General features: G+C 50.9%; 2 long non-coding RNA genes across 2 annotated transcripts; one reads left to right on the forward strand and one right to left on the reverse strand.

The window, feature by feature from the left end:
* Nucleotides 1–14,191: 14,191 nt before the first annotated feature.
* Nucleotides 14,192–18,354, reverse strand: LOC125747393 (uncharacterized). The gene is made up of 2 exons (XR_007399291.1): nucleotides 18,236–18,354; nucleotides 14,192–14,571 (listed from the first exon to the last, which is right to left on the reverse strand). It is a non-coding gene; the product is annotated as an uncharacterized LOC125747393 (long non-coding RNA).
* On the forward strand, nucleotides 14,222–18,306 carry LOC125747394 (uncharacterized). Its single transcript, XR_007399292.1, has 3 exons — nucleotides 14,222–14,353; nucleotides 14,475–14,717; nucleotides 18,177–18,306. It is a non-coding gene; the product is annotated as an uncharacterized LOC125747394 (long non-coding RNA).
* Nucleotides 18,355–18,863: the final 509 nt, after the last annotated feature.

An 18,863-nucleotide genomic window follows, 5' to 3' on the forward strand; every position in this document is an offset into this window, starting at 1 on the left:
AAAACAAAAAAATGAGGAATATGGAAATGGCTCAACTCAAAAATTGGTCACAAAAAATTCAGGGGAAAAGTGTAAGGAAGATAGAATTGGGGTGGATGCATTATGATGATGAAGAAAATGTTTTAAAACAGGTGAGAACAAGAAAAGGTGGAGGCACACGGAAAATTGATGTCTCAAAGGATTCAAGCGAAGCAGATTTGATAAAAGAAGCGACGTCTCTTTTTTCCAATTGGAAAGAACACCACAGAATTTGAGTTTGACTTGAAATACTCAGGAAATGTCACTGGATGAAAGTGTAACAGTGGGAAAATTGTACGAAGACACTAAATTGCCACTTCTTAGGTTCTACTTGGCAACGAAAACAAAAAATAGTACACAAAATCAGGGGAATGCAAATGTAGAAAGTTCTGAAGAAAATTTAAGTTTTCAGGATTGTGAGAGTTCCACCCCTATTATAGAACAGTCATCTCATAGATCCCAAAATGCAGATGTACCAGATGTTATCTACATTGGGATTGAGAGAGACACTTCCAGCACCCAAAGCATATCTTTTCTTCACTCCACAGAGGTAGTGAGCACTGAACCATTTATTCTGGATCTTTTGGAAGACAGTAACATAGTTACATTCGTCACAGATAATCATGGAGGCATTACTGACCAAAGCATGGATGACACACTGCCTATGTCTCCTGAAAGTCAGAAAACACCAAGGATTCTAGTTCTTCTTGAACTTATTTTACATTTTTCTGATGAAAGTATTCTAAGCAAAAATGTGAAAATCCAGCTTGTACTGCCAGATGGAAATTTTGAGATGGGACATGATGATGGAGGAGTAGTAATTCTTTCTGAATTCTGGCATGACTTTTACGACCATGGGTAGTTCTTTGAAAGTGCCTTTTCTTCGTCACGATTTTGGCCAAGCACAGTGGGAAAGTGTTGGCCATATAATAGCTTTTGGATGGCGGAAGGAAAAGTATCTTCCTGTCAGACTAGCTCCAGTGATTTTGGAACAAGCAGCCTCTGGGTATATCAAGAGTGATTTAATTGAAAATTTCCTCAAGTTTGTTCCAGAAGGAGAGCGAGCAGTTTTCGAATCTTGGCGATCAGACTTTGACAGTGTTGACTGTGATGCCTGACCCGTCCGCTCCTCATGTGTGCCACGCCCCCTGAGTACCCACGTGTGCTTCCCCGATTGTTTCCAGCCCTGTCCGATTATGTTGCCCAGCTTTAATGTATTTAAGTCCTGGTCTCCCCTGTTTCCGTGTCTGTCATTGATGTTGTCAGTGGATATTTGTGCTTTGTCCAGAATAAACCCCAGTCTGCCCCGATTTCTGCCTGCCTGCCTGTTTCTGATCGCTCGCGTTTCCCGTGACAGAATGACAGAATGTAAGAAGACAAAGAGGAAGCAGAGGAGAGGAAAGCCCCTGCCGGAGCCCATCAACCTGGGCACGTGCTCCCTCGCCCACTCCTGGTCTTTTGTGGAGGACGAGAGAGAGGAGCTCGTCCGGGGTTCTGACCCTGAACCGCTCCACATGGGAGCTTACTTCCTGGCGAGGCTCGGGGCTTCCAGCAACAACGAGGAGGACGCTCCCTTCTCGTACCCTGAACTGGAACCGATCGCTCCGGACCAGCTACCGCACCTGAACCGGCATGATTACCGGCCAGAACGCCTGCCGAATTGGGGAGGTATTAGGGCTGTTAGGGACTCAATCCCTCGAGTACCTCAGGTCCCGAGGAGGACCGCGCCCGTCTCCCCTTCCCGGGACTTGCCAGAGGAAGTGACTACTCTGGCAAACAGGTTTTTCACCCTCCATGGGCTTTATGTGAGGGTGATAACCGACCCAGCGGCGCCAGAGGGACCGGAGGCCGAGCAGCTCGTCGCTTGGCTTACCAAAGGCTTCAAGACCTTCACTCCAGCGTCTGGTTGGGCGGCGCTCGAGAGCCTTACCGGGGGCCTACAGCAGCTACTCCAGTTCCGGAGGGCTGCGGACCCCGCGCCAGAGTCACCGCCGCTGCCTGCGGACCCTGCGCCGGAGTCACCGCCGCTGCCAGCGGACCCCGCGCCGGAGTTACTGCCACTACCTGCGAGACCCGCTTCCGAGCGGTCGCGGTCACGGCCGTCTGTGCTATTCACACAGAAACTGCCTCTGCAATCTGCGCAGCCGGGACAGCCGCCTTCGCTGTCCAACATACCTGCGCAGCTTCCTCTAACCCCGGCTGTTGACTTTGTGCTGCCGCCCAGACCTGCGAACCCTCAGCACATTCAGCCAGCAGCTCCCGGGCCGACGCCCCCACTGCAGCAGCCTGCAGCTCCCGGGCTGGCGTCCCCTCTGCAGCAACCTGCAGCTCCCGGGAGAGTGCCCCTGTCTTGACCTACCTGCGTGACTGTGGCCCCAAGGGCCCTCACTCCTAGCCCGAACCCTGTTCTTGACCCGAATCCAGTCCTGTCTGCCCTGATCCCCGAGGAGGTCCCAGGGAACTCCATCATCGCTCCTCCCTCCTCGGAGGTTGAGGAGCTCGAATGGGACCCCTCGGGGGTCCATCTGGTATTCCTTTCCTCCTCTTCCCGGCGTGCCCGACCCCGACCAAGGGGCCTTATATATGTGTCCCGTAGGGAGAGAGGGCATAGACAAAGGGCGGGGGTCCCTCCCGCCCGGCCCCCTGGCTCGCCCTCCCTCGCCTGCGCTGTGGCTCACTCAGCGCCTACGGGTGCTTGCCCGCCGGGTCGGCAGTCGCCTGCTTGTCCCCCTCCGAAGCCTCGTCCCCCTGCCTCTCTCCCTCCTCTGGCGTCTCGTCGGACTCCTGCGGGCCCCCCGACGGCGGCTCTTCGGTCGCCTATGGGGCCTCTACCTCCGGCCCGTCCCTGGACGTCGCCACCTGTGGCGGCTCCCCCCCTCTCTGGGCCTTCGCCGACGTCCCCTCCTGCTTCCTCATCCCCTTCCCCGGTGATCCCTCCTGCTCCCTCCTCGGCCCCTTCCTCGGTCCCTCGCCCGGTCTTCTTGGCCCCTCCGGGGTCCCCTCTGGCTCCGTCCTCCTGGCTGGTTGCGGCCCCTCCGGCCGCCTCCCGTCGCCCACTGGGGCTCCCTCGGGCTTCTCCCTGTTCCCCCGCCTTCTCCCTTCTTCCCTGCCTCTGTTCCTCCTTCCTTTGCTCCCCCTTTCTCTGTTCCTGGTCGCTTTGCTCTGCCCTGCTCCATTCCTGGTTTCCCGACATTCCCTCCCGTCACTCCCACTCCTTTTGTTCCTCCTGTCCCCTCTGTTCCGCCCTTTCTGGTCTGTCTCTCGGCCTTTCCTTTGTCACGTCCTGTCCTGTCTCTTGATTTGTTCTGCGTCTCCGTCTTGTTCCCTCAATACGCCGACTGTGACTGTTTGTTGTATAAATGACGTTCGAGCATGATATCGTAATCAGGGTATGAAATAACTTATTGCACATGGTCATGAGAATATTGTAATACCTTCAGGTATTATGTGTTCGATGTTATTCTGTCAAGTTAGGTTCTGTGTTTATGAGGGTGTGGTTATGGAATTGCGTGTGACGTAGGACGTGAGGGGGGGGGAGTCGGTTTTTGGGGAAGTGGTTTTTGGGCCGTTAGAGGAGTGTGTGTGTGGGACATCACTCGCTGTTAATAAATCCATTTTCTGCAGCAACCATTGGATATCTTATTTATTTTAATTACATTTGGTGTCAGAAGCCGGGATTTTTTTTCTTCTTGTATTTTTATTTTTTTCTTCGAAACCCAACCTCCGAAACTTTCTAGTGAAGGAGTTCAAGGAGAGTCCGAGGATGTTTGGATGTCAGGGGATGAAACTAGAACGCGATGCGCCGAATGACTTTAAGGTGTTCATGCCCGAAACGGAGGGGTTTGAACCGCCGCGCCATTACGAGGGCACCAACCTGCAGGAGCACTGTCACATCCGCGCTGCGCAGGACAAGGTAAACAAACATGGCAGCGCCCTACGCTCCAGACCGCTGCACATTAAGACGCCAAAGTTTTCAGGCCACGGGAGCTGGGAGGCATTTTTGGCGCAATTTGAACTGTTAGCTGATGCAGCTGTTTGGTCGGGGAACGAAAAAGCCTTGCAATTAGCCCTATCTTTAACGGATGAGGCAGCGGTGTGTCTGCTGTTACTGAGCCCGGGAGAGAGATGCGAGTACTGGACCCTGGTTGATGCATTGGAACGACGCTTTGGGGAGTTTAATCTGCGTGATTCCCTGCGCTGTGAATTCAAACACCGCGTCAGGCTGCCTGGCGAGTCCCTCCGCACCTTAGCGTATGACATAGAGAGACTATGCAGACGTGCTTATGTGTCCATGCCGCCCGAAATTCAAAATGAGCTGGCCAGGGATCAGTTTGTCCAAACCCTTGCTCCTGACAAGCTCCGTATACACGTACAGCTGGCCCACCCAATGTCTCTGGGGGAGGCTCTGGAGTTGGCCATGGAAAGGGAGACTGCGGTTTGTGCTAGAATGTGGGCTGCATCGCCTCCTGCTGCAGCTGAACCGGTCCTGGGGGGTCACGGGCCTGTGCGGCTGAGGGATGTCAAGAGTGCAGTAATGTCTCAGCCACTCCAACCCAGATTAGGTGTTTGTTGGGGGTGTGGCCAGCCCGGTCACATGATTAGGTGCTGCCCCAAGGCTAATGGTCAGCCGGGAAACGGCAGAGGGTCCAGGCAGCCCGGTCACCGCGGGCCCCCCAGCCCTTGAGCCGGGAGTCATCCTCTACTGGCAAAGGCGGGGAGGGCTGCTCTACGCTGGTGTCAGAGAACCCGCTGGTAGCTGTCGGATGGACCAAAGCTGGAAACTTCTGCCACGTTCCGCTCCTGGTGGGGGACGTACCCTGTACGGCCCTGGTGGACACTGGGTCAACAGCCACGTTGGTGAGACCGGATGTTGTTCCATGGGGGACTGTTTTAGAACAGACCACTGTTCAGTTACAGACTGTGACTGGTGACATGGCACCCATGAAGGGCAGGGGGACTTTCGTATTCAAAGTGGGGGAATTGTTAGTGCCTTTTTCCACCTGGATTGCTGATGTACGAGACCCGTGCATCTTGGGGCTAGATTTTTTTAAATCTACAGGATGTGTTCTGGACTTAAGAAGTGGAAACCTAGTTCTCCCTGGGGGACAGTGCGTGCGGTTAACTCCCCCCTCTTGCCAGACTACTCCAGTGTTTTCCCCCATGACCTCCCATCCCTGTGAATCTCAGCACATAGGCCAGTGGGTACCAGTCAGACAGACAGACCACCTCGCAGCAGTAAGGAGCATCTGGAGGAATAACTGCGACGGTTTAGATGCCAGGCAACAGGAAAGCCTGTGGCAGGTTCTGGAGGAATTTAAGGACATTTTTGCCCACTGTGACGATGACGTACGGCTCACGCACCTGGCTGCTGACAGAGAAGTGGATGCAATGTTGCGGGCGGGTATTATAGAGCCGTCGGACAGCCCATGGTCCTCGGGGGTGGTCATGGTGCCTAAGAAAAAGAGTTCAAGGTGGAGGTTCTGTGTCGATTACAGGGCCCTGAATAAGGTCACCAGGAAGGACTGCTACCCTTTACCAAGGGTGGATGACACCTTGGACCTTGTTTCTGGGTCCTCATGGTTCTCCTCCCTGGACCTGCATAGTGGGTATTGGCAGGTGCCCCTCGCACCTGAATCCAGGCCAAAGACTGCCTTTAGCACCACCAGGGGTCACTGGCATTTTAAAGTTCTCAGTTTTGGGCTCTGCAATGCCCCCGGGACTTTCGAAAGGCTTATGGATAGGGTGCTGTCTGGTATTCCCCGGCGAGAATGCCTGGTGTACCTGGACGATGTCCTGGTCCATGGACAATCATTCCCGGCGGCACTGGACTCTCTGCGTCTAGTGCTGAGGAGGTTAGCAGCAGCGGGGCTGAAACTGCACCCGGAAAAGTGCTGCTTCATGAGGAAGGAGGTGGAGTTCCTGGGCCACAAGGTGGATGGCAAGGGCATCAGCACCCTGGAGGAGAAAGTAAAAGCCATACAGAATTGGCCAGTGCCCACCAGCCAGGGACAGTTGAAAAGTTTCCTGGGGCTGGCATCTTATTATCGTAGGTTTGTAAAGGGTTTCTCCTGTGTTGGTGCCCCCCTCTTCCAACTTCTGCAGAAAAACTGTCCCTTTACATGGACTCATGAATGTCAGCTTGCTATCACCAACCTACAGCGAGCCCTCACTACTGCACCAATCCTTTCTCCTCCTGACCCCTCTTTGCCCTATGTCCTGGACACAGACGCCAGTGATGTTGGCATGGGGGCAGTGCTGTCACAGGTAGCACCAGAAGGTGACCGAGTTTTGGCTTACTTTAGTCAGGTTTTCAGTAAGAGCGAGCGACGGTATTGTGTGACCAGACGCGAGCCGCTAGCTGTTGTGGCAGCTACCCGACATTTTAAATACTACCTGTGTGGCACAGCTTTTACCATCAGAACTGATCATGCAGCACTCCAGTGGCTCATGTCCTTCCGGGAGCCAGAAGGACAGGTGGCACGCTGGCTGGAGGAGATGCAGTCATATAATTTTACATTGGTGCACAGGAGTGGGGTGCAAATTGCTAATGCTGACGCTCTGTCTCGGCGCCCTTGTGCGGCAACGGGTTGCAACTACTGTGACCGGAGGGACGCCCGGGAAACGGAGTTGCAGGGAGAGTGGAACCCGGGCACACCGACCTGTCGCACGCTTCAGGCAGTGGGGGCCTCAGAATGGAAATCCAGGCAGGAGGAGGATGCTGACCTGCAACCGGTGCGACAGTGGGTGGAGGCCGGGCAAAGGCCTCCCTGGGATCAGGTGACAGGGCATTCTGTGGCTACGAAAAGCCTGTGGGGAAAGTTTACTGTGCTGCGCCTGAAAGAAGGGGTGTTACAAAGAGCCTGGAAGGTGCCTGCCACAGGGGAGGAGAGGTGGCAGATTGTGGTGCCTAAGGGGCTCAGAGATGTAATGTAATGGGGGCCTGCCACGGAGGAATGGGCTCCGGTCACTTTGGGGTTTCCAAAACCCTTCGCAGGTTGAGACAAAGTTTTTATTGGGGCCAGCACCGCCGTGACGTGGAGGACTTTTGCAGGAGGTGTGATGTATGTGCAGCTTACAAAGGTCCACCAGAACAGTCCCACGCACCACTACAGCAGCAAATAGCAGGAGCACCTATGGAGAGGGTGGCTGTTGACATCATGAGCCCCTTTCCCCTTACTGAAAAGGGGAACAGATACGTGCTTTGTGCAATGAACTATTTTACAAAGTGGCCTGAGGCTTATGCCTTACCCGACCAAGAGGCGGAGACGGTCGTGGATGCACTGTTGGAGGGCATGTTTAGCAGTTTCGGTGCCCCAGAAATTATCCACAGCGATCAGGGCAGGAATTTTGAATCGTAAGTCTTTGCCTCCATGTGCGACCGGCTGGGCATACAAAAAACCCGCACCACTCCACTGCACCCCCAGAGCGACGGCCTTGTAGAGCGGTTTAATCGAACCATGAAACAGCAGCTTGCCATCCTCACCGCCAACCACCAGTGAAACTGGGATAAGCATATTTCCCTCATTCTGATGGCCTACCGATCTGCCGTTCAAAGCTCCACAAACTGTACCCCCACATTGCTGATGCTGGCAAAGGAGATCAGGACCTCTTCTGCGCTCGCGTTTGGCACACCACCTGACTCTCCTGCAGAGCAGCCGGGCCCTGAGTATGCTCACAAGTTGCAGGACCAGCTGGAGAGTGCGCACACCTTCGCTAGGGTCCAGCTGAATGGAGCAGGCATGCGGCAAAAGCGCAACTATGATGTGAGGTCCAAGGGGAGACACTTTGAAACAGGAGAATTAGTGTGGGTGTATTCCCCTAAACGGAAGAAGGGCAGGTGCCCGAAATTAGACAGTTCCTGGGAGGGCCCAAGCAGAGTTTTGGAGCGAGTTGGGGAGGTGGTCTATAGAGTTCAAGTGCCCCAAAAAGGTAGGAAGGTTGTCCTACACCGAGATAGACTGGCTCCATATAAGGGTGATTCCACTCCCGTATTCGACGTGGCCACACCCTCCCCAGCTAATGTCACCTCACAGGAGGCAGCGCCCTTGTCATTCCCTAGCACAGCGCCACCACCTACTGCTGGGGCTATATCTGACCTCACTCATGTTGTGGAGGAAGATGGAAATCTGCGACTTCACTCTGGGGAAGACCAAGTATGACCAAGAAGACTGTGTCGGAGGCCAGTCCACCTAGAGGACTTTATTTTGCACCCTCAGGGACGAGGGTTTTCTTAAGGGGGGGGGGGGCAGTGTAATACCTTCAGGTATTATGTGTTCGATGTTATTCTGTCAAGTTAGGTTCTGTGTTTATGAGGGTGTCTTTATGGAATTGCGTGTGACGTGGGACGTGAGGGGGGGGAGTCGGTTTTTGGGGAAGTGGTTTTTGGGCCGTTAGAGGAGTGTGTGTGTGGGACATAACCGAACCACTCGCTGTTAATAAATCCATTTTCTGCAGCAACCATCGGAGATCTTATTTATTTTAATCTGGTCATTACAATATATTTCAGAATTATTAAAAAGTTATAGAAATGTGGCCCACGAGAAGACTGCAGTTAAGATCGGCTGTTATGTAAAATGCTACGATAATGCATTTGAAAATACAGCACAACCTGACATTATTATGACAGCAAATATACACGTATTGTTTTGCTGGCACTACAAACTAGAATATGTGCAATAATTTATAGCCATAATTTACATTGCCGTTGTGTGTGATGGGTGTTCTATGTTATGCCTACCTGAATCATGTTTTGGAAACAAAACTGGATCAGCGATTTGTCCAGAAACGTGCCCATAAAATATCCATCTTCTTTGAGAGTGTCAAAGATGTTCATCCAAAATTGTGCGCACTGGCTTCGGAGAGTGAGCCACCGTCTTTCAATTCATTGGTTAGTAGTACTTGGGCCGAAAGAGACACACTGTGCTGCAAAATTTTCATTGGGCTGAAAAAATCTTTGCATATCTGCGATATAACTGTTCTCCATTCCATGGTCCAGTCTGACTCTTGTAGGGTATCTTTCGTATTCAGAAACAGCTGTTATATAATATCCCGCAATAACGCGTGGATCATTGTTTGTTTGGTAAGATTCAAGCCAAATTATTTTCCAGGAAAACCCGTCGATACATCCACTTATGGCAATGCCGTACGGTTTTAACTTATCCATCGATGTGCCATACGTAATTGGGACCACGGCTATTGTACACTCTCTGACGCAGTCGATTATTTGCCCTTAGACCCACTCCCTGATGACCATCTAGTAATCGCAATATCATGCGAACTGTCTCTCTTTCAGTAATAATCCCATGTAACCAACATTTCTGATGCATCCATCTATAGCCGTGCGACTGACCCGATGTTTGTAGCTGTTGTTGAATGAATGCTGCCACATCAGCCTCGGCAGTTTTGTTCTTTGTTCTTTGACGTCTGTACAGAATTTGCTCGAGGGTTCAATTGCTAATTTTAACTCCATGTAACTCTTTCAGCAACGTTAGTATTTCTTTATTTGTGAAGCCCCGTTTAAAGTACTGCTGACCATGCTTAGCAAACATAACTCCGCTAACTCTAACCACAGTCACCTCAGCTTGTTGTACACATTCATAAGGTTCTTCATAAGGTTATTAGGACCATTTAGATCGAAGTCCTGAGAAAGAAAAAAAAATCTTGTTGTAAAAAAAAAACTTCCCGTGGAAAAAAACTCTCGTTATAATGAGATACTAAGTCATAATAATGAGAAAGTTTCTCGTTATTATGAGATACTAAGTCGTAATAATGAGAAGGTTTCTCGTTATTATGAGATACTAAGTCGTAAAAATTAGAAAGTTTCTAGTTATTATGAGATACTAAGTCGTAATAATGAGAAAGTTTCTCGTTATTATGACATTTTTTCTCTTTTTGTGGCGGAAACGGGCTTCCTTAAGTAAACCAATTAAATTGTTAAAAGAAATGATTTGTTGTTTATTTTACAAAGAGTGTAAAATACAGTGAGAAAAATTATTATTTGACCTCCTGTTGAATTACTAAGTTTCGTTTATAAAGAAATGAGAAGTATACTGTATATGTTTGGCATCAATTCTACTTGCCCTGTTTGGAGGGAAAAGAATGTTGACTGTAACCCGAGGAAAACCATCCCTATCGTCAAACACGGTGGTGGATACATTATGCCTTGGGGGTGTTTTTCTGTCAGTGGTATAGAACGGCTGCATATCATCAAAGGAAAGATTGACAGGGCCATGTACCATAAAATCTTTGATGAGAACTTCCTTCCTTCAGCCTGGGCACTGAAAATGCATTACGGGTGGGTCTTCCAGCAAGCCAATGACCCTAAGCATGCGGCCAAGGCAACAAAGGAGTGGTTCAAGAAGAAGTGCATTAAGGTCAAGGAGTGCCCTAGCCAGTCTCCAGAGCTTAATCCAATAGAAAACCTATGGAAGGAACCCAAGTTTTGTGTAATCAAGTGATAACCTAAGAACCAAGTGATAGCCTAACAAAGAGGGGTGGATAAAAACTCCTGATGGGCTGTGTGCAAGCTTGATGACCAACTACAAGAAATGTCTGACAGCTGTGCTTGCCAACAATGGTTACTTTACCAAGTACTAAAGCATGTCTTCTAATGGATCAAATACTTATTTACCTAGGTAAATGACAAATTGGTTTGTAACTGTTACATAACGATTTTTAACTGAAACCCACGGCTACCAAATAGGCAGATAGCTATGGGGGGGAGGGGTCTTCTATATTTCAATTCACAATATGTCAACCCGTGCATTGTATGATTCATTAAAACACACTATTAGATGAACTTTGGAACGCACCAGTAAAATTATAGACTTCTCATATCTTAATTATTGGGTCAACTTAAGAATTCAGCAGGGGGACATTCTTATTTCCCTCACGGTATCACAACATGGCCCTTGTCAAAGTCGCTCATATCTCAACACTTGCCCATTTATCCTGCCTCCAACACATCAACTTCAAGAACTGACTGTACACTTGCCTAATCTATAATGGCACCATTTACAATTGATGTTGTGATTGATCAATGTAAATGAAAGTGGCACAGTACCTTGAAATTTGTATGACTGAAGGAAAATGGTTTTATGTTTGTTTTTCTTTTTTAATTGTGGAAATATTATCAATTTGCAAATATCAACGAGCTGTCTAAGGACATCAGAGACAGGATTTTTGACCTTCACAAAGGTGTCACACACACTGCCTCCCCAATTTCTTTCTATAAATTGGACCTAATAGGTCATTTGAATGTTTTTATATGGCCAATAGGACTATTCACATGCTTGCAGAATCAACATAAATAAATTTCATTAGGTCCATCCCGATGATGTGTAGGTCTGTGGGTTAGGTATTTGTGCTTGTGTCTAGAAGATTGTGGGGTCAAGGCCTATACTGTAATCATGTTTCTGTTGGATCCTTGTGCAAAGTTCTTAACTCCAAGTACTCCAGCGACACCATATGCTCGTACTTTGTACTCTGTCCCCAGAACTTGTTCTGATTTGTTTTTGTCATCCATAAACATGCATCAACATCTTTGAATTGTCTATAATATGTGATTAGATGTGCTTTGCAATGGACTGGCATCCTGTCTATAGGGTGTCATTGTCTTATGTCCTGTGCTTCCTGGGGTAGGCTCCAGGCTATATAAGCATTTGATTTAAGATTCAAGACATTTATTTGCTGTTTGTACTTGCACAGACAGTTTGTTTATGTAGGATTTTTGTGTGAAGCTCAAAGAGGCAGCAGTAAAGAAGAGAAATAAGTAAAAGCCAGGATATGTAATAAGGGCACAAGAAAAGTACTAAGTCATTGTAGAATATGATAAAACACCCACTTTAACAAACATCTTGAGGTGCAAAAACCGGTAATAGTGAAGCACAAAATAGGTAGTAGTGAAACAAAATTCACTCCCTTTACCACACTTCTACTGTAGGTCTCTATTCTTTCTTGATGACTTGCTTGTGTTTGCTCCAATGGAAGAAGATGCTCTTGCTTGTAGGTCGTCTTCTAGAGATTGATGGAACATAATATGAAATTATGTCCAAAGAAATGCCACGTCTTGAAGAAATCCATGAAATTCCTTGGACAGGTTCAGTGAGGATTGCATGGTTGTTGACCCAGCCAAGGTCTAAGTCATTACAGCAATGTTGATATAGTCACTGATGAAAGATAATGGGTGCACACCCTCTGTTTGGGGAATAATAAAGTCTTTCCTTGGGAAGATATTTTGCTATCAACATTTTATCTTGAACTGTTCCTCAATTGCTAAGCCCCTTTTTACTCTGACAGCTGCCCAGAAGAGGAGAAGAAGAGTGAACAGTAAATAGAACCCAGAGGTATTCAGAAAGTTTAAACCCCCTGACTGAACAGCCAAATGCAGCTCAGCCTTTAACAGTCTTAAAGAGAAACTTGTCTATTGTGCAGTCCTTGTTCCTCCAGATTTCTTAAGGCCATTTATCTTGTCAATCAATGCATAATTCAATGGGCTTGGGGCGGTATGGTTCAAAATCCCTGAGGGTGAAAGCAGAGCATGCCCCATAGCCTTTGCAAGCAAAACCCTATGCAGCTCACAGAAAAGGTACCCAGCGCATTGCTTGGAGTTTTTTGCATTAAACTGAAGTTCAGTCTCTGGTTGAAGGGTCACTCCTTCACCTGAAAATATACACTGAATTAGATAATGACAAAGCCCAAGCTGGATGCATGCAAGCAACAATGGGTGGCAAAACCTGCCCCCTACATTTTTGATCTGAGGAATATTTCAGGGGCTAAAAACAGCGTAGAAGCCCTTTTGCCACATCTTTGGGTCAGAGATCAGTGAGCCTTACCAAAGACTGCTTAAGGAAGCTGGTGAACTTGAGGAAGATGGAGTTCAAGACACATTCCGTTGTAAAGTTCTGGGTCAAGGAGTCAATGAACATACTGAACAATTCATAAAAGAAATTCATGAACTCCACCTCATTGGAATCAAGAGGGTAGTGACATGCAAGCTGTCTGTGAGGCTCAAGAAGAGTAAGAAACAGCTGCAAGGTCCAGAGCAGCTCAGTTATTACAGTCTCTACCTCAATTTATATAATTTTTTTATAGATACTTTAATAATCCTCTTGGGAAAATTGCCTTTACACCTCCTTCAACTTGATTTTTTTGTAGAATAAGTTGTCTTTAAAGGGCAGCCACCTGTAGCAGCACCAAGGAAGCTGGGGGTTAAGTGCCCGCATTTATGTCAGTAAAGCAAGACACTGTCATTTGGTGAACTTCAGAGTGCTCAGTCTCAAGATTCAGTCATTTCAAAAGTTGTGCTCTTTTTACAGAAAAAGAAATAGCCATCTAGGTGAGAAAGAAGCAGCTTGAATTCTGCTGTGCTTGCACTGTTGAAGAGTTGTGATCGTCTGCAAATACTGGATGGTGTGTTATACTGAGTTTCTAAAGATACCCTCACAAAACTGAAGAAGTTTCAGTACATCCTGCCTTGGAGTTTGAAAGGAAAGGCTTTGTCTTATGTGCATGACTTAGCAGGACACCGGGGTCAAGCTTAAACACTTAGGCCCGGTTTCACAGACAGGGCTTAATATAAGCCCGGAGTAGACCGTAATCAGTACTAGTTAATCTAGGGCATTTAAGTATCTTTCATGAACATAGCTTAAAATAGGCTTAGTTAGTCAGAGACTACAGAGTCCTGGAGTAATTTAAGTAAGGTTAAATGAGAACACCTGAGATAGGCCTGATTAGGTTGAGTATAAGCACATGATGTTGGTCTGATGGTGTTGATTAAAACCTGAAATGGACTACAAAACACTATTGTTGGTTTAAATCTTGACACAAAGCAATGGCTGAGGCAAAAAGAATTCGTTCAAAAAACTTTAGTGAGTATGAAAAAACACTACTAAAACAAATTTTGACAAACTATCCAGTCATTGAAAGTAAAACCCACACTACTGCTAGTGAACAAAAGAAAAGGAGTGCTTAGAATGCAATTTGCAATGAATTCAATGCAAATGAAAATGCAACCACAAGAACAATACAACAACTTCAGGTGAGATGTCTTTGTTATTATCATTGCACATTTTTCATATTTATATTTTTGTCACAATTTATAATGAATGATATTTGCCTGTATAGACTCTGTGGAAGAACGTAAAACTGGCTTTAAAAAGACAGAATGCAGAGATAAGAAGACAGCGATTTATTACTGGTGGTGGAGCACCAAATAAAGACAAAACTGATGAAGTGAGCGACTTGTTGTCTGGAATAATACAGAACCAGCAACCTCTGGAAGGTATACCAGATGATGATCACTTCAACAGTTCAGATGAAGAACTGAGAACAAATGGTACGTAAGAAAGAAATTGGTTACTGCCTTTGGCACATATTCCACTCTGTCAATCTTTATTCTTCTTAAGGATCATGTGTGCTTCTTTATTTGTGCTTCTGTGGGTTTTTTCCCCCCACAGAACAGAGGGATCTGAACAGGCTGGCAGAGCCAGAGCACAGTGAGTGTGTGCCCTCCACATCTGCTCCAGCATCCCTGAGAAAAGATGCTGCCACCACCTGTCAGAATAGAGCAAGCAGAATGACCATCCATGAAAAGTTAGCCAGAGAATTCCATGAGCAAAAAATTAAATTTATGAAGGAAGAGCATGACATGAAAATGAGAATTCTACAGGCTGAATTGGATATGAAGTTGGCAGAAAGAGGTATGATACAAAAAAGATACAGTAAGGAGACAGCTGTGATTACAAGCCATGGTGTGTAAAAGATGTGTTAAAAAAAAAAGAAAGAATAATAACCAATTTGTCATTTACATATTCATGAGTGAAAGTATTTTATTTTACATTTTCAAGCAGTATTGTTTAAGTGACTTGGTAAATTTTGCTGCACACTGTTTTTGTCACGGGAGACAAGGCAGCGATCACGAGCAGAGCGGCGATCGTGCGGAAGGGCGTGGAAGGAGCAGGCAGGCAAGCGGGATACAGGGAAAACGGGGGTTTAATGAGGTAACGGGGAGCAGGAGACATGTAACGCCACTAACATCAATGACAGACAAAGCAAACTGGGGAGACCAGGACTTAAATACACCAGACTGAATGACAGCAAACGGAAACAGCTGGGTACAATTCGGGAAACACACGTGGGTAAGCAGGGGGCGTGGCACACAGGAGGAGCGGACGAGCCGGGCGTGACAGAACCCCCCCCCAAAGGCGCGCTACACCGGGCGCGCCAAGGAAGGGGGCGACGGACGGGACGAGGCAGAACAGGACCTGAAAAACAAGAACAGAATCAACGCACGACGGGGAACAGGACCGAAGCACAAAACAAGGCAAGAGACAGAACATAGGACAGGAGCTGACAAAGGGCCGGGAAAGCGGAGAGACAGATAAGAAAGGGAGAAACAGAGGGAACAGGCGGAACAAAAGGAGCGGGAGTGACGGGAGGGAACGACGGGACAAAGGCAGGAGGAGGAACAAAGACAGGCGGGACAGAGACAGGAAAGAAGGGAGAGAAGGCGGGGGAACAAAGGGGAGCCCGTGGGAGCCCCAGCGGGCGACGGGAGGCAGCCGGAGGGGCCGCAGGCGGCCGGGAGGCCGGAGCCGGAGGGGACCTCGGAGGGGCAGAGGAGCCAGGGCGAGGGACCCGCGGAGGGGCCAGGGAGGGAGCAGGAGGGAGCACCAGGGAAGGGGACGAGGGAGCTGGAAGGGGCCAGGGCGAAGGCAAGGCGAGGGGGGGAGCCGCAGCAGGCGGCGACGTCCTCCGACGGGCCGCAGGTAGGGGCCCCGCAGGCGACCGAGGAGCCGCCGTCGGGAAACCCCCAGGCGACCGACCAGGCACCGGAGGGGGGAGCGAGGCAGGGCGACGAGGCACCGGAGAGGGACCCGCAGGCGACAGCCGACCCGGAGGGCCAGGACCCGCAGGCGCCAACCGAGCCCCAGCGCAGGCGAGGCAGGGCGAGCCAGGGGGCAGGGCGGGCGGGACCCCAGCCCTGCGTCTGTGTCCCCTTCCCCTGCGGGACACAGACAGGCCGACCCTAGGTCGGGGTCGACGCTGCCGGGGCGAGGGACCAGGAGTCACAGGAGCGGGGCCAGGGACAGGAGCGGGGCCAGGGACAGGAACACGGTCAGGCTGTGGGGGCGCCGGCCCGGGAGCTGCAGCAGGCGGCTGCAGAGGGGGCGCCGGCCCGGGAGCTGCAGCAGGTGGCTGCAGAGGGGGCGCCTCTGCAGGAACTGGAGCACTGACGGGAGCTGCAGGTGGCTGCAGTGGGGGCGCCTGCCTGGGAGCTGCTGCAGGCGGAGGGGGCGCCGGGACAGGAACACGGTCAGGCTGTGGGGGCGCCGACCCGGGAGCTGCAGGCTGCTGTAGTGGGAGCGCCGGCCAGGGAGCTGCAGCAGGCACGGGGAGCGCCTCGGGCGCGGGCGCCGGCTCTGGAACTGCAGGCGCGGGGTCCTTCGACAGAGGCGGTCGTGCCCCTGTGGGAGCCCCCTCTCCAAGGCGCGCTCCTCCGGGCGCGTCAGGGAGCGAAGGCGGCTGCTCAGACGCCAGAGCCGCAGGCAAGGGGCGGCGGATCGGGAGCCGCTGGAGCGCGGTCAGGACTTGCAGCGCGGTCAGGACCTGGGGCTGCTGCAGGCGGAGGGGGCGCCAGGACAGGAGCGCGGTCAGGAACAGGAGCGCGGTCAGGAACAGGAGCGCGGTCAGGAACAGGAGCTGGCTGCAGTGGGGGCGCCTGCCCGGGAGCTACAGGTTGCTGCAGTGGGGGCGCCTGCCCGGGAGCTGCAGGCTGCTGCAGTGGGGGCGCCTGCCCGGGAGCTGCAGCAGGCGAAGGGGGCAGCGAAGGCGGCTGCTGCAGTGGGGGCGCCTGCCCGGGAGCTGCAGCAGGCGAAGGGGGCAGCGAAGGCGGCTGCGCAGGCGGCGGCGGCTGCACGGGAGCGGGGTCCGCCGGCAATGGCGGGTAGCGAAGGCGGCTGCGCGGGCTGAGCAGGGGCTGCAGGCACAGGAGGCGGCTGCTCGGGCTGAGCAGGGGCTGCAGGCACAGGAGGCGGCTGCTCGGGCTGAGCAGGGGCTGCAGGCACAGGAGGCGGCTGCTCGGGCTGAGCAGGGGCTGCAGGCACAGGAGGCGGCTGCTCGGGCTGAGCAGGGGCTGCCGGCACAGGAGGCGGCTGCTCGGGCTGAGCAGGGGCTGCCGGCACAGGAGGCGGGACCGGTACGGGCAAGACGGACGTGGTCCCTTTAAGTGCCCGGGGCACACGCGGGATAGCGTCCCGCACCGCGCGGGCCCCCTTGTTGGCCAGCCGCTCGGGCCGGAAGTAGTACCGCTCGAGGGGCGGTAGCAGCTCAGCGGCGGCTGGGTGCTCTCCCCGGACTGGGGAAGCTGCCAGCGCAGGCAGCTTAGCTGTGGTGATGACGTCAAGGTCAGCCGGGGAGTCCTCCAATTCCCCGGTTAGGAGAGAAGCAGGGATGAGCGCGCACGCTCCTAGAACGATTGCAGGGGCGATCGCGTGCTTCTTCCTCTTCTTCCTCTTTGTCATGGTGTCCGCGGGAGGCTGCTCCACGTCCGACAGGACGGACGGCTGGGGAACAACCTCCGGGACGCACCGTGCGTCCAGCCCCAACCTCCGCGCTGTTAGGCGCTGAACCAGCTGGTTGAGGTTGGAGCGCACCTCTCCTAGACGATGCCTGCCCTCCGATGGGGACATCGCCAGCAGGAGATCGCAGCTGTCGGTGGCCAATTGCAGCGCGACGGGGTCCTCCTCGACGTCGGGCTGGTTCAGCCAGTAGTGAACCTCTTGCAGCAGACCGAGACGTTGGCTCTCGGTCTGCTGCTGTGCCTTGTTGAGTTGGTCTGTCATTCTGTCACGGGAGACAAGGCAGCGATCGCGAGCAGAGCGGCGATCGTGCGGAAGGGCGTGGAAGGAGCAGGCAGGCAAGCGGGATACAGGGAAAACGGGGGTTTAATGAGGTAATGGGGAGCAGGAGACATGTAACGCCACTAACATCAATGACAGACAAAGCAAACTGGGGAGACCAGGACTTAAATACACCAGACTGAATGACAGCAAACGGAAACAGCTGGGTACAATTCGGGAAACACACGTGGGTAAGCAGGGGGCGTGGCACACAGGAGGAGCGGACGAGCCGGGCGTGACAGTTTTACTTTTGTACAGAACATTATCAAGGAAAAATAAGCCATAGTAAATACCTTCCATATTGAAATTCATCTTACCTAGCTGAAGTGCTGTATTGTGAATGCAGCTCTATGTGCAAGTCCTTGTTGGCCATTGCCTGCCTCAGCCACTGCTACATCTGCTTCATCATAATCTTCCATTGGAGGATCAGGACAGCAACGCTGCTTCAGGTAGTTGTGCAGCACCGCTGTAGCAATGATGACCTTGCAGCATCTTCTTGGGCTGAAACGAAGTGTATTGCGTAAACACTGGAATCGACTTTTCCATATTCCAAACATGCGTTCAACCATGCCTCTTGTTCGGATATGAGCTCTGTTGTATCTTTGCTGCTCCACTGTTGTGGGATTTATGTATGGAGTGAATAAAAAGTTACTCTGACCATATCCACTGTCACCAAGTAGAAGTCCATTATGCTGTCCTCTCTGAAACTGAGCACACAATGAGGAGTTGAGAAAAATCCTTGAATCATGAGTTGAACCTTTCCAACGCGCTACAATGTTTGCAAACTCTAAATTTGGTGTGCATACGCCCTGAACATTGATTGAAAACCAGTTCTTATGGTTCCTGTACTCCTCAGCATCAGGACTTGATGGACACTTGATGGGAACATGACATCCATCTATACAGCCAATGACACCTGGGAAGTGCCCATATTCATAAAATTGC

This window comes from Brienomyrus brachyistius, chromosome 8 (genome assembly GCF_023856365.1).
Source record: "Brienomyrus brachyistius isolate T26 chromosome 8, BBRACH_0.4, whole genome shotgun sequence".
Classification (NCBI taxonomy): domain Eukaryota; kingdom Metazoa; phylum Chordata; class Actinopteri; order Osteoglossiformes; family Mormyridae; genus Brienomyrus; species Brienomyrus brachyistius.